This window comes from Pinus tabuliformis, chromosome Q (assembly GCF_031772625.1).
Source record: "Pinus tabuliformis cultivar Carrire ecotype Pingquan chromosome Q, CPIR1, whole genome shotgun sequence".
NCBI lineage: Eukaryota > Viridiplantae > Streptophyta > Pinopsida > Pinales > Pinaceae > Pinus > Pinus tabuliformis.
The window spans coordinates 261,811,845-261,826,154 of record NC_142296.1 but is presented as its reverse complement, the minus strand read 5'-3'; positions in this window follow the sequence as shown (position 1 = coordinate 261,826,154).

Here is a 14,310-nt window from a genome sequence, read left to right as displayed (position 1 = left end):
CATAGTATATCTTCAAATGGGCAGCTTGTCGAAAATCATGCAATCTCATTAGAACCAATAGAAAATGGGTTGCAGCAGTGTTTTCAAGTTTTTCATGATCTAATAGTTGATGTGTTGGATGATGTCTGTAGTCAAAGTCCTTCTCCATTTGCTAACTGTGAGCTTGAAAAAAGTATTGATACAAACTTGACCCAGCAGCTGGTTTCTTTATCATTTTCAGTAGGAGTCTCATCACAAAGCTCAGATGAAAGTTTTCATTCATGGTATGAGGAGAAGAAAAGTAATCCATTGGATGAGATAAGTCCTAGTGCACATGAATTTCAAGATCCTTATGCAGTATTTTTGGAGTCAGATAGAGAATCCGTATTATTCAATCTGGGAAAATTTGGATCTGTTTACAAGTTTTCATGGGAGTTGCATTTTAGTAGTGCTCTCTTCTTTCTCATAAACAAGCACTTGCGGAGAATTCAAAAAGTAGCCGGAATGCTTACTTGGTTGCATTGGTTGTTTCATTTCACTTGATTAGGTGATGAATGGAACAGTTAGAGTAGGTTTTAATGAATAAGCTCCATTTTGAGCGTCTTTTCCAGTTTGTTAGTTGTGTTTTAGTATTGAGTCAATTTCACGTCAGTTTGTGTCTTTGAGTCATCAGCATTCAATCATGTATTCTAGATTGAGTTTTTCTTACTCCATGCCCAATGGATAAGGCTACTAGGTCTACGGTGTTCTTGGCACCTCCAAGGAGCTACCATCCCCATTGGAATCGATGTTAGTGTCAATGTCTTCACACTGCCATAAATGATCAAAATATGCTCTTTTTCATTTCATAGTACGTGTCCCACATTGATGAGTTTGCATTCCATTAGGTCATGGATTCACTGATGGTAGGGTTTAGTTCCAGTTTCTCCCTCATGATCTGTACTTGATGATCTTCTTTCATATATTCCCGTCATGGTTCATGTTCATTCCAAAGTTTATTTCATTAGGTCTTAGGGTTTGGTCTCTTTAGGTTTTAGGGTCCCACCATGGTCAAATCCAATAATTACACACCAATAATGATTAGCAAGGACATGAGGAGGCCAATAATTATTAGCAAAGCCATAATTTATCATTTTGAAAGCCTGATGTAGTTCTCACCTCAAAACTTGTTTTGAGGTGAAAACAGAGTATTTTGTTTTTATCTTCATTTATGATTTAATTTATTCTTTTCATATGTAATATTGGTTCCCAATTGCTCCAAATCATCTTGTGATGTTGCCAAGCACCTGCCACTACAAAAATCAAGTCATATTGAGCACCAATTCACCTGCAAAAGCGAAAGAGAAACAAAGCACTAAAACCCTAAATTCCTCTTCCACTGAGCTAGGGTCGGCTATGGGATAAGAGATCTCTGAGAAGAGGAGGCTTAAGGGATATCATAAGGTATGAGGCCATTTCACATCATCAAACATCAGGTCTCCATCATTTGTCGAGAAGTCATTCCAAGGAACAAGCCATTCACCACACATAAGGGATGGTTTTTCTTCAAACTGTGTTTTTGAGCAAGAAAATATGAATTTGACAAATGTGAGAAAGGTTTTTGTCCATAATTGACCCAAGAAGAAAAACCTCTTTCAGTGTTTACATAGGTTTCATGGTTTTATAGAAATGTCAAAAATACAGTTTCCTCAGGAGAGTTGATGCACCTCTGGAGTGACCTTGGTAAAATAAAATTTTCTCCTAGATGTAATGACCAAATGACTTTCTTGATGAGTCAAATGATACGTAGACACAAATATATTTCCAATGTGCTATCATGAACTCAATTTGGAGTTGAGGAAGACCTTCAAAAGTTGACTGCAACAGCACTATGCATTTTGGTAGCCTCATTCTGCACATTTTGACCAGTCTTGGGAGATTGAGCTGTTGACAAGGAAAATGAACTCCAAATTGAAAAATTCAAGATGTTCTGAAAATTATACTTGACAAGATTTCCAACGCGCTATCCCACACCTTATTTGGACACCAGGAAGGCAGTCAAAAGTTGTCTTGAAGGTGGCACTGTGCTTTTGGTAAGGTGGCGCTACGCTTTTGATAGTGTCACTGTGCTTTTGGCAGGAGAGCTTAAAAACCCTCAAAACTTTCAAAATTTCTCTCTCTTACCTTCATTGCAAGTAATTACATCAAATTTTATTGTGGAATAGGTTTTTTACATCAAGTTTTTGTGATTTTTTCACCATTAAAGTCAAAACCCTAGTTTTCACACAAACAGTCTCATGAATTGAAATCCTTACTCTACTATTGTTTTCCTACTCTATCTACTTTTATTCTTCCCTAAACCCCACTCACACTCTCCCTAAATTCTGCTCCTACTACATTCTCCCAAAATCCTACTTACACATAAATTCTCCCCAAACCCTATTCACATACATATTTTCCCTAAACTCTATTCATATATATATTCTCCCAAACCCCCTCATCCATACACTCTACCCATTCCATTCCTCCACATCAATTATCCATATAACCATATTGTTCAAAGCCAAAGGAAAATAATGGAATGATACAATGATTATGAGTATGAGGAAGAGACATTTAGTGACAGCTCCAGGGAGAAACAGACAACAAAGGAAGCCTCATAAAGGAGGAAAAATCATCAGAGAGGAGCCCACTAGTTTGACAGAATTACAGGCTTGTCCACTTGCAGTTTCTTGTTTTAGACACCAAGCATGCTTTGAATTTTGTGAATTGGTGGAAATAGTACAGTTTCACCATGAGTTGGCTAGAATTTTTGTGACCCATTTGCATAACAATGAGGTGACACTTGCCGGAGTAAACTTCAAAATATCATCAGCTGTCATTTTAGAGGCTACTAGAATACCTAAATTTGGTGAAAAATGGTACAAGGGGCAAGATCTTGATGAGAGTTACTATGAGCCTTATATCAAGGCTAAATATAGAAATCAAGTGAAGAGGTTATTCCCCTTTAAGTGTTTGGAAAACAAGTATGTTCCTTTGATGAGAATTATTGGTAAGTACTTCAATTGTGAAGGTAGGTTCTCCCAGTTGTATGCCTACCATATTAGACTCCTCATGCATTTCACTAGAGTAAAGATACTGAATCTCCCTTACTTCATGTTTAGAAATATTGAGAAAATGACACATATTGTATAGAGGAAATCATACCCCCAGTAGTTGAACAACATATACCATTAATCTTTGATTAAAATCATTGTTCTTCACCAGCTTAGCCTTCTAAACATTCCATGGGAGACTTTCATTGCTCATGAGATGTTCAAAGGCCCACAAATCTTTTCATCAGTGCATCATGAAGGAGGTGGACCTTCTAGTCATGGAGAAAAAAGGGAAGAAGTCCAGGAAACCAAAACTGTCAGAGTGCCAGTGTTTGTAACATATCAGAGAGGCACAAGGAGGCTTTTTGCAGCTGCTAGGAAAGTGCTTGCCCCACAAGGTGGAAGGGGCCTTGCCTTCATCATCAGTCCATAGGAAAATGCTATCTCCACAAGGTGTGGAAGGGGCTTTGCCTTCTTCATCAACAAAATAGATACAGGTTGAGCAGCTGGGCAAAGGCAAGGAGAAGATATTGGAGGATGACTTGGATTATGACCAAGAGAGGGACTTTCAGTAGGAGGAGCATGATGATGAGTCACAGCACCAGACCCATCATGGAGTAGAGATCATTGATCTAGAAAATCAAACTGAAACTTCAGCTCAAAACATGATTTTGAAGGAAAAGTATGCACACATTCAGATGTTGATGGACAGTTTAGCAAGGGCCAGATATATTGTCACATATTTAGAGCAGGGGAACAAACAGTTGGAGGATAAATAGGGCCTTATGGAGCTTGAAATTCTAAAACTAAAGAGGCAAAGTGACAAAGAGGCTCATGTCACTTTGACTCCCATTGAGTGAGAGATTGAACAAGACCAGGAAACTTGGCTTGAGAGGGTCAACATACATCTTGAGGGACTGCTTAAGAAGGCCAATAGGGACAAGAAGATGCTCAGGCACATGGCATATCACTACTTGACCCGGAACAAAATTTGTAATATAAGGATAAGGAAGCTTAAAGCTAGGTTGAGGAAAGCTTTAGAGAGAAAAAAGGAGCAAGATAAGTTAAAGATAATAGCTTAAGCCTCACTAGCCCATCAAAACAGTTGATGGTGGTGCCTTGCGCCAAATTTCGGCAAATTTTGGAAAGTTTTGGTATTTTTCAAATTTTTTATTTTCCAACACAGGAAATTGGCCCAAAAGCGCAACGCCACTAGCGCTGCGCTTTTCCCTGGAGCATCTGATGGAGGAAAAGTTTATATTTTTGGATTCAGCATGATGAGAGCATCCATCCCAGAAAATTTCAGAAATTTTGGAGCAAAACTGGCCCACCAAAAAGTCCAAAAAGTACTAAAAAATGACCTTTCTACCTCTTTTTGGACACACAGAAGCTACCTTGGGAGATTCTAGTTTTGAGGGGGAAAATGACCCCCAAATGAAAAAATTAAAGTTGTTCTAGAAACTAGACTGGAAAACCTTTCCAATGAGATATCTTGGGCTCAATGTTTCTAAGAGGAAGGCCTCCAAAAGTGGGTGGAAAGTGGCACTACGTTTTTGGCCAGTTGCGTTGCGCTTTTGGCCAGTTTGCCAGATAGTCAAATTTTTGCCTATTTTCACTGTAATTTTGATTTCTCACTCCTCATGGATGATTTCAATGATGTAATTAATGACTTGGCATGTAAATGTAATGGTGAAATGGTCTTAGAGAGTAGATTCATTAAGTTGAAGTAGTTTTGAGGTCAATGAATCAGTTTCCATGCTTATAGAGGCAAGTTGTTCCACTGCCTATATTCCTGGTCCCTATTTTGAAATGGTTGTAAGAGATCCTCTTCTCTTGGTTTCGACTCCTGATGGCTAGCATATGTGGTTTGATGTCTATATTATGTATTTTCTTTTTCATTAGCAGAAGTTGGACTCACTTGGATGCTCTGAGCTAGATTGTTCATCATTGTAAGTAGTTTGGTAAGGAAATTAACAGGATTTGCATCTATTTTTATGGGATTCCTGTGGTATGGTGTTTTAGCATAGTCTCTTCTTTGTTATTATTTGTTTATATGTTTATGTATGCCATCATCTATTTCACTGTTTCTAATTGAACGATATCAAGATAGATAGGTAGAATTCATTGTTTGCAGTGCTCTACCTTGGGAAATCATTCAGTACTCTATGTTTTCTGTTGTTTGAGTAGGAGCCATGATTGTCTCATGCCCTCCTCAGCTCCTCACCGGTCTTTGACATCTCACCTCACTAAATTTCAAGTGTTAAAACCTTTACATACCTTGCCCCATAGAACACCCTGCATTCTGACCTAATTTCCCAGACCTAAAACTGCCTAGCTCCATCTGATCCACAAAACCCAACAAATTCAATTCAAATCCTTTGAGCTACTATACCTAGCCTAAAATCCCTATCTGATCCAGTCATTTTGACCGAGATCCATAAAAAGAGAGCCCTCTCCCAACCTGGTCGGGCTAGCTACCAGGTTAAGCTTGGTTTGTGGTTTCCCTAGAATTGCTTCAATTCAGCCTAAGGTTAATCTTGGCAATAACAATCTACATAAGAAAATAAAGACCTGTAGCTTCATTACTATACTTGAAAGAAGAAAAAATAACATGACACATGACAGAGAAGGTTACAAAATTATACCCAACAACTCATGGAAACTTCTGATTCTTTCATTAATCAACGATGATATTAGGAATACAGTGACCTAGTCTCCGGGTTCTCCAAAATTCCAACAATATCTTTTATGTAAGTTTTCCTCCTTTTATACATTTGTGAAACAGTTGCTGATCTTTGAAACTGTCAAACTACTAAACTGTTTCTCTAACTATCTAAAGTAATCATTATTACAAAATATTACCCAGAGGGTAAAGACATCTCAAAGAACAGAAAATAATTGAACATAGAAGATGACAATGATTGTTGGCTTTCGGCTCTGTTAATCGGCTCTTGAGTTCCTCTGTGGATGCTTTAATAACACTTAATCGATTTAAACCATAATTAAGTGCATTAAACTTTGACTTGTGTATAGACTAGGGCTTACGTATATATCAGATGCGCTTATATTGGCCAAACACAAAGAAAACATGCCCAATTGAGTTTTCTTCAGATCAGCTTTAATGTTGATTTTTCCTTTTACACAACATAATTAACGCAAAGCACGCAAACGCGAAATTGAAAAAGAATTAATCCAGTTTAATAACTCCATCAGATCCAGAATCCCATCACATATCGCAATCGGTGCTTTCCATTTTTATTTCAACATAATTTTGAACTCACACATAAATCCTTCATATTTTCGCTATTTCTATTATATCTCTTTTATAATAGAAATACACCGTGAACATGCCTTTTCCACTTTTAACGTGGGCTCTGCACAACTATCGAGGCATACCTTTATCACAATTGCAATCAACACTTTTAGTGGTGTATTAACCCAATCCTAACAATCTGCAATATGGTGGACTTGTTGATAGTATAAAACATGGCATATAAACCATATCGAGTCCGGCCATCACATATCGAAATTAGCAGAACCCATATATATATATATATATATATATATATATATATATATATATATATATATATATATATATATATATATATATGATGTTATGCTAGATCGTGGACCCTCCAGGGCTTTATAATACTATATATATATGCTTTAGGTCCGGCCCATCGACCCATCGCATATTGCAATCGGCGCTATCGGCAGAACCAATCATCCATAACATTGCGGACCCACCGAAACTTTAAAACATAATATATATGTGTTTTAGGTCCAACCTGTACAACACTTATTTCTATTATAATCCTTTATAATAGAAAAACATATAAAATGTGTAACCATACCTTTTTCCGCCTTTTCCAAAGCCTTTGCACAGTTTTCAAGATACGCCTTTATCGCAATCAACGATCGGTGATTCTTGTGGTAATAATATAACTGCCCGCTGCATCTTTGCGATTGCGATTTAATCGCATCGCTATATATATATATATATATATATATATATATATATATATATATATATATATATATATATATATATATATATATATATATATATATATATATATATATATATATATATATATATATATATATATATATATATATAGATATATATATATATATATATATATATTTTTATCTATATAGGTATATTGGTTATGGCTCCATAAACCATTTATAATATGATTTAACTTGATCACATGGGCCAATTCTTTTACACTTGTTTCTTTTGTGCTTTGATTCCGATATGCAATTTATTACATCTCCCTCTTGCCTTATTATTTTTTAAAAAATATTTTCAGGGGATTTTTGAATGAAACATGAATACTAAAGGCAACAAAAAATACATGTTACAATAGTAGGTATAGGAGAAAGTTGCATGAATAGTTAGGAGCACTAAGCAGTGGGGCAGATATAAGTGCCTCTTTCAAGGCATCAAATGATTGTTGGGATTGATCATCCCAAAAGTATGGTACTCGTTTCTTTAGTAGGCGAATAAAGCCTTTCGTCAGCTTGACATAGTTCGCAATGGATCGTCATAAGAAGTTTTCCTTCCCTTGAAAACATTCGAGATGTAAAAAGGATTGTGGCATAGGAAATTGAGTAATTGTCTTTACCTTATCAGGATCAACCCTAATCCCATGTTTGGAGACAATGAAACCAAGTAGGCGTCCATACTCGACAAAGAATATGCATTTGTACAGATTCAAACGTATGTTATAGAACCTGCGCCTAAGAAAAATTGCTCGTAGATGAACTAGGTGCTAGGCTCGCTTCTTGGAATGGGTTGGGAGGTTGTCCATGTATGCTTGAACAATGTGTTTGATATCATGGAATGTGTAGTCCATGGCCCATTGAAAGGTTTCTCCAGCATTATTTAGACTGAATGAGAGTTTTCGATATGTAAATATCCCCCAATGGAAATGAAGGCAATTTTGTGTTGATCCATAGGTTTTATGGTGATCTGGTTATAGCTTGAGAAACCATCCATAAAGGAGAAGGATTCACAACTGACACAATCATTCGATTATCTAGTCAATGAACAGGGTCAGATAATTATCTTTTGGACACGCAATGTTCAAATCCCAGTAGTCGACACAGACTTGGATGGTACCCTATTTTTTATCTACAGGAACCAAACTGGAAACCCATTCCATCAAAGGAACGGGGTAAACAAAACCAACATGTAATAATTTTTCCACCCCAGACTTGATGGATACAGTTTTGTGAGGATGGACTGGTTGGAGTCTTTGGTGGATAGGCTTGGCATTTTCATAAACCTTGATCTCATTCTTGACGATAGATGGATATATGTCAAGAATTTTCTCATAAGACCAAGTGAATACATTGTAGAATTCCTTGAAAGGGCAAGGTGAAGCATGCAATTTCCTCAGGATTGCAATCGGCTCCAATCTGTATATTTTCCATTATGCCTGTCTTGACTGAGATATTAATGAGCATTGTCTTTGAAATATTTCCCATGTTCCCTTCTGAATCCAAAGTTTGGGCAGTTATATAACTCAAGGGAACAACCTCAGGTGGTTCAAAGGACAAGATTTGTATACGGGTTACATCCAAATCAGATATCGAAATGTGATGGTGAGAGTTTTCCCAAGGTCACTCCTCTAAACACATGATCTCTTGAATAGCATCTTCCAAAGGTAGGACTTCATTGAGGAGATCATTGGAGGGAGTAGTTGTGGGAGAGGATATGGTACCGTTGGTCATGACCAAAGTGACAAGTGAATCTAATGTAGATTGAATGGCTTGATAGGCCATTTCGACTAGTGACAACAACATTTGTTCTCCATAAGAGTCAATGTCTGAAGGGGTCGGGAGGATCCATGGATTGGTTGGGTCATGATGAATAGTGGAGACCATAGAAATTGTTTGTGGAACCTCGGGTAGTGGGAGAGGAAAGAAACCCATCAGGGAGGAACCCTTCAAGAGACTGGTACCAATACTAACATAAGAGTCAGGTATGCCACCCATTAAAGGTATGAAGCTGCTAGGAAATGAGGAGTAATCTAGGGTGTAGAAGGACAACTGGTCCACCATGACTATTCTTCCATCCAATGGAAATAGGATGATACATAAAACCATAGATATGATGGCAGTCATGGCATAAGTCCAACTGTGGCCCAAAAGAAGATTCTAGTCATGTTTTTGATCCACGAATTCAATGTCCACCGTTACTGTTTTCCCACTCAGAGTGATGGGGTAGTCAGCAAGGTAACCTTTTGTGATGAATGTATGGCCATTGAATTCTTTAAGGGAATTTGATGACAGAGAGAGGGTTGGAGAACCCAAGACGATCCAACATGAAGTAGAAATGACACAGGTCAAAGCACCTTTGTCAATGACAGTTCTATGTACACCTCGGCCTTTCGAAAAAATTTGCACTTGAAATGAAAGCTAGTGGGAAAGGCGGGGTTTATATTTCTCCATGTCAAATATTGCTAAAATGGAATCCTGAGGGTCAATCACACCAATAGTGAAAAGCAAATCTTTACATTGTGCTAGACGAGTTTGCAATACTTTGAGTGCATACATAGCTAAAAGTGCTTGTGCCAAGTCTTCTACAATACTATAGTTTTGGGTAGCACGTGCAGATGTATTATGTGTTGTGCGATGAAGTGCCCATTTTCGGGGGTGAATTACAAGATCAACAACAACCTTTTCAATATGAAGATCATTGGGCAGTGGTGGGTTTGAAATCGAGGCAACGTCCTGAGCGTTAGTGACTGGAGCTCCATAAGTTTTGGCTCGCGTTTGAAGATCAACCGTTTCAAAGGTGTAAACGATCGACGATCCTTCACCAGAGGAAGGATGATTTGAACTGTCTTTACCCCCTTGTGAGGGTTGAGGCAGGTTTGCAATAAGATGTTTCTACTGTTGAATAGGGAAAGGGTTGTGTAGGACCGCGGGGTTTTGCCAGTGTCCTTTTGAGAAAGAATATCTTTACATTCTTGGAGACGCAGACATCGATGTGTCATATGGTCTTCCACATATATTTTTCAAGGGAACTTGATAGCTTTGTTCTTTCCACTATCAGGTGATGCAACAACTTTCTTCTTGGGGTTGGATTGCTTGGTTGGCTGCTCTTTAGAAGGAGAGGTCCTTTTATTATTCTTCTTGTTCTTGCCATTGTGTTTTTACGTAGACTGCACAAAGTTTATCACACTGGTAGGAAGAGAAGCCAATTGGATAGAAGTAGCAGGGTCAACAGAAAACTGGGAAATGTGCCCGCTAAGTTGTTTTACAGCAGACCCAGAGGTAGTGTTGATGACACCATCAGCATGTGCACAAGGTTGCTGAGTAGCAGGAGCATTGGATGTTTTGGGGGCATTAGGGATTATGTCGCATAATGTGCCAGACTGTGAATAAATCAGATATAAGTGTCGGGCATGATGAATAGATTGGTATTCAATGATCGCACCACCTAAGGCAACATCCTTGGTGATTTAGGGAAGAAGAGATTTACAGAACCAATCTGCTAATAGATACTCTAGAATGGGGGCTTTCACCAGGCTCTGCCTATGTCTCCATTCATGAATGTGATCAGAGATGTGGGTGGGGGTGTCTTGGTATAAGGTAGTAAGAAGTTCTGTCCCAGTTTTGTAGTGGATGGGAAACTGAAAGTGCTTTAAAAAATCCATTGCCAAGGCAGCAAAGGTATTAACTAGTGCACATGGTAACTCAATGTACCACTTGGCAACATTGCCAGTAAGGGTGCAGGGGAAGAGATGGATCCGGATACTGTCATCCACCATTGAGTTTGACACACACCATAGATGATAGGTGGTGACATTTGTACCCAGATCATCCCCTTGTTTTCCTTGAAACTTCAGGATGTCAGCAGGTATTTTGTGCGAGATTGGGGGCCAATGTAAGCTATGGTAGATGGGGTCATTGGTCAGTTTGTATAGATTGGGGATGTCGAGTGTTTCCAAGAAGGGAAATGTATTTGGTGCCCTTGAGTTTGACCAAGGTGATGATGATGACTTGAGGGACCCTGGGGTCCACCCATCATATTGTTCCCAACAATATACATAGGGTTTGCTAGATAATAGTTTCCTTGCAGTGGAGGAATAGACATATAGGGTGGTTTTCCTTATGGGATGTTAGACTGGGGGATATAAGCTTGATTTTCCCTAGGATAAAAATTTCCCCCTTGACTCAATTGAGGTTGAGAAGGGGGTGCCCAAATGGATTGAGTGAGACCAGGTCGAGGGATCCCGCAAGCCACGTAGTTGGCCATAGGCACATGACTGGCACTAGGGTAGTGTACATTTGGAGGATTGATGTCAATTAATGACCGTCCAACTTATCATATAGGCGGAGCGGGAATGGTTATGCCCCCTGCCAGTTTGTGCATGTTGGGAACATTGCCCCTTGGCATTTGAGCCTAGGGGTTTGTAGCCAGGGTCACCGATATATTTTATATAAAAAGATTATAGTGATATTTGATTATAGTCTCAGTGATAACAAACCAGCACCTAAAAATTAAAAAATACTCTAAAAGTCAATCAACAAGCAGTTAAGGGATATGACCCTATTTGATAACCACCATTTTGTGGAGATGAAACCCAGTAGCACAATGGCTAAAAGAGAGATCTGGCTAAATATACAGTTACGATTACTCTTGAGCTTCACCCAAACCTCAGATTAAGGGGCCAAGTACTCTCGTGAAGACAAGTACCTTCCCAAAAATTGAAGACAGAGTAGGTTCGTCTATTTAGGTACTAGGGCAGCCCGCCCCACTCACCTTATGTTTGCCCCTAAAAACAATCTGGACACTGTGGCTACCTCAAATCATAGACACTACCAAGGGGGACATGGTCGCAGACAATACGTTGAATTGGCAGGATACCTGAGTCCTCGACCCAGCTCCAATACCCTAAAAGGGATCCCTGATACAAAAAATACCCAATGGAGATGCAATCGAAGGTAGGCTACCTTCTCTCACACTCAAATGTTGTCTCGTATTTAACTTCTCTTTGACTGGAGCGGTCCCAGATAGTATGAGTGCAACAGGATTTTCCCTCTTTAATGACACTAGTATCAGTTTTATGATCTTGGGTAGTTAACTCACAACTGCCTAGCCCAAGATCCTAGCCTAGACTAATATGTGTGTATACTCAAAAGAGTTACTAATTCATTTTAGTACGAGATGTATTTTAGTTGTACTTTATTAATGTCTTCAGAAGGGGTGTTGACGTATGGAATTTTGTGAGACCCTTGTTGAAAATAGCAACAAGAAATGATAAAAATAGAATCCAGAAATTCCAATTTAATTTTTCCTCGAATTAAATTGTAATTATTTTCTCATAGCAACTTGTAAATAGTTAATTAAGTTTAATTAAATTAATTAACTTAGGAATTTCAAGTTGAAAGTATTTCTGAAGTCATGTATATGTTCTTCCTATATTATAGGGGTCCAGGATGAGTTAAGTATGAATTGTAATTAGTTAACTCAGTTTACTAAGTTAAGTCCAGTTAAATTAGTTCCAAACTATTTGAGGAACCAATAGTGAGTTAACAGTCAGTTGATGCATTAGTGCACTCAACTAGTGCTACTCTAGTTAACTGAATATTCCCTCATTAGAAACTCATGCATGTCGATTCTGAGAAAGACCCAGTTGAGACTAGAGTGCAGGGACAATGCACTTTTTGTTTTAGATTTTTATGAGTTGCACTGATAGTGCATGCATTCAGGAACTAAGGAATTTCCTTTTAAATACGAGCTAATTCTCTCAGAAATTGTGCAAAGAATTAGAATCTTGGAGGCTTGGAAATTTGGCTAAGTATTGGCCAAAGGAAGTCATCAGTTGGAGGATAGGAAATACTTGTGTAGGTTAAGCTCAAGGTTGAGCAGAGCATATTGTATTCATCCAAATTCTTTGACCAAGGGTGCATTGGAATAGAGACTTGGAGAGCTTGTGAAGAGGCTAAGCTTTGGCCTTGAGCTTGCTTATGAGTTGGAGATTGAATTTGCTGAGTGCTGGGATTGTTCTTGAGAGAACAAGCATTGTAATTTCATCTTGATTTTCCAGATTAATACAATATAGTAGTGGGGTTTTGAGCTGTGGATTTCCCCGGATATTTATTGTGTTATGTGCCCTTGATGTTCTTCCTCTTGTCGATTATTTTTTGTTCGATCTTTATGTGCTTCCATTGTAAAGAGTAGAAGTAGATTCTTGTCTCTTGTTTTAGTAGATTACATGAGCTTGTGAATCTATAGGATTTTCTACATGGTATCAGAGCAAGATTGTTTTTTGGGTCAAGAATTTGCAGAGTAGATCAAAGAATTTATATACAAAATTTTCATAAACAAATTGTATATCTAGATTCGTTGGGAAAATATACCCAAATTCAATTTTTTTTTTCACTGAAATGGAGTTTGGATGACAGCAATATCGTTGATTTAAAATCAAGTCTCTATAGGAGATTTTCAAGTTTTGAGTTTCTGGGTTACAGGTGAAATTCAAATTTTCAATACATACTTCAGGACCGATAGATGGCATTCTACGGTTTGCATCTCGAGTATGCCTTGAATGGAAGCTCAAATTATATAGCCTGGAAGGACAGGATGGAGGCCTTGTTGGAGGATAATGGATTGAAGAAATTCATTGATCAGGACATACCTAAGCCACCAACATCGAATGCTCAGAATCTAGCCGAATGGAAGAAGCGTGTTGAAAGGGTGAGGTGGATAATCCTTGAGGGAGTTCGAGACCACATTGTCTCGATTTTCCATGGGAAGGAAAATCTACATTCTATGTGGAAAATATTGAAATACCTTTTCCAGAATAGCAGTGACCAGAGGAAGATGGCACTGAAAGATAAACATCGAAAAATCAAGACGGAGGTGGGCAAGTCAATTCCAAATTACTTGAGAAATTTCACTCAATCTCATGATGAACTTGAAAGTGTTGGAATCACGATTGTCAAGGAAGATATGGTGAGCCTTGCTCTTAGGTGTTAGAATCACGGTTGCGGTTGACATTAGGACTCTGTCAAATGGTCAGGAGAAGCTGCTATATTGGGAACGACTATGGTTGGATTTGATGCAGGATGAGATCAGGAGGAACACCAAAGATGGGACCTCTTCCAAGGAAGTGGAAGAGGATTTTTCCTTAGCGAGTAAGGAAAAGTGGGCTAAGGGAAAGAAGTCCCAAGGTGAGGAGGGCAGAAAGAAGATGGACTTTATGAAAGTCAAGTGTTTTCACTATCACGA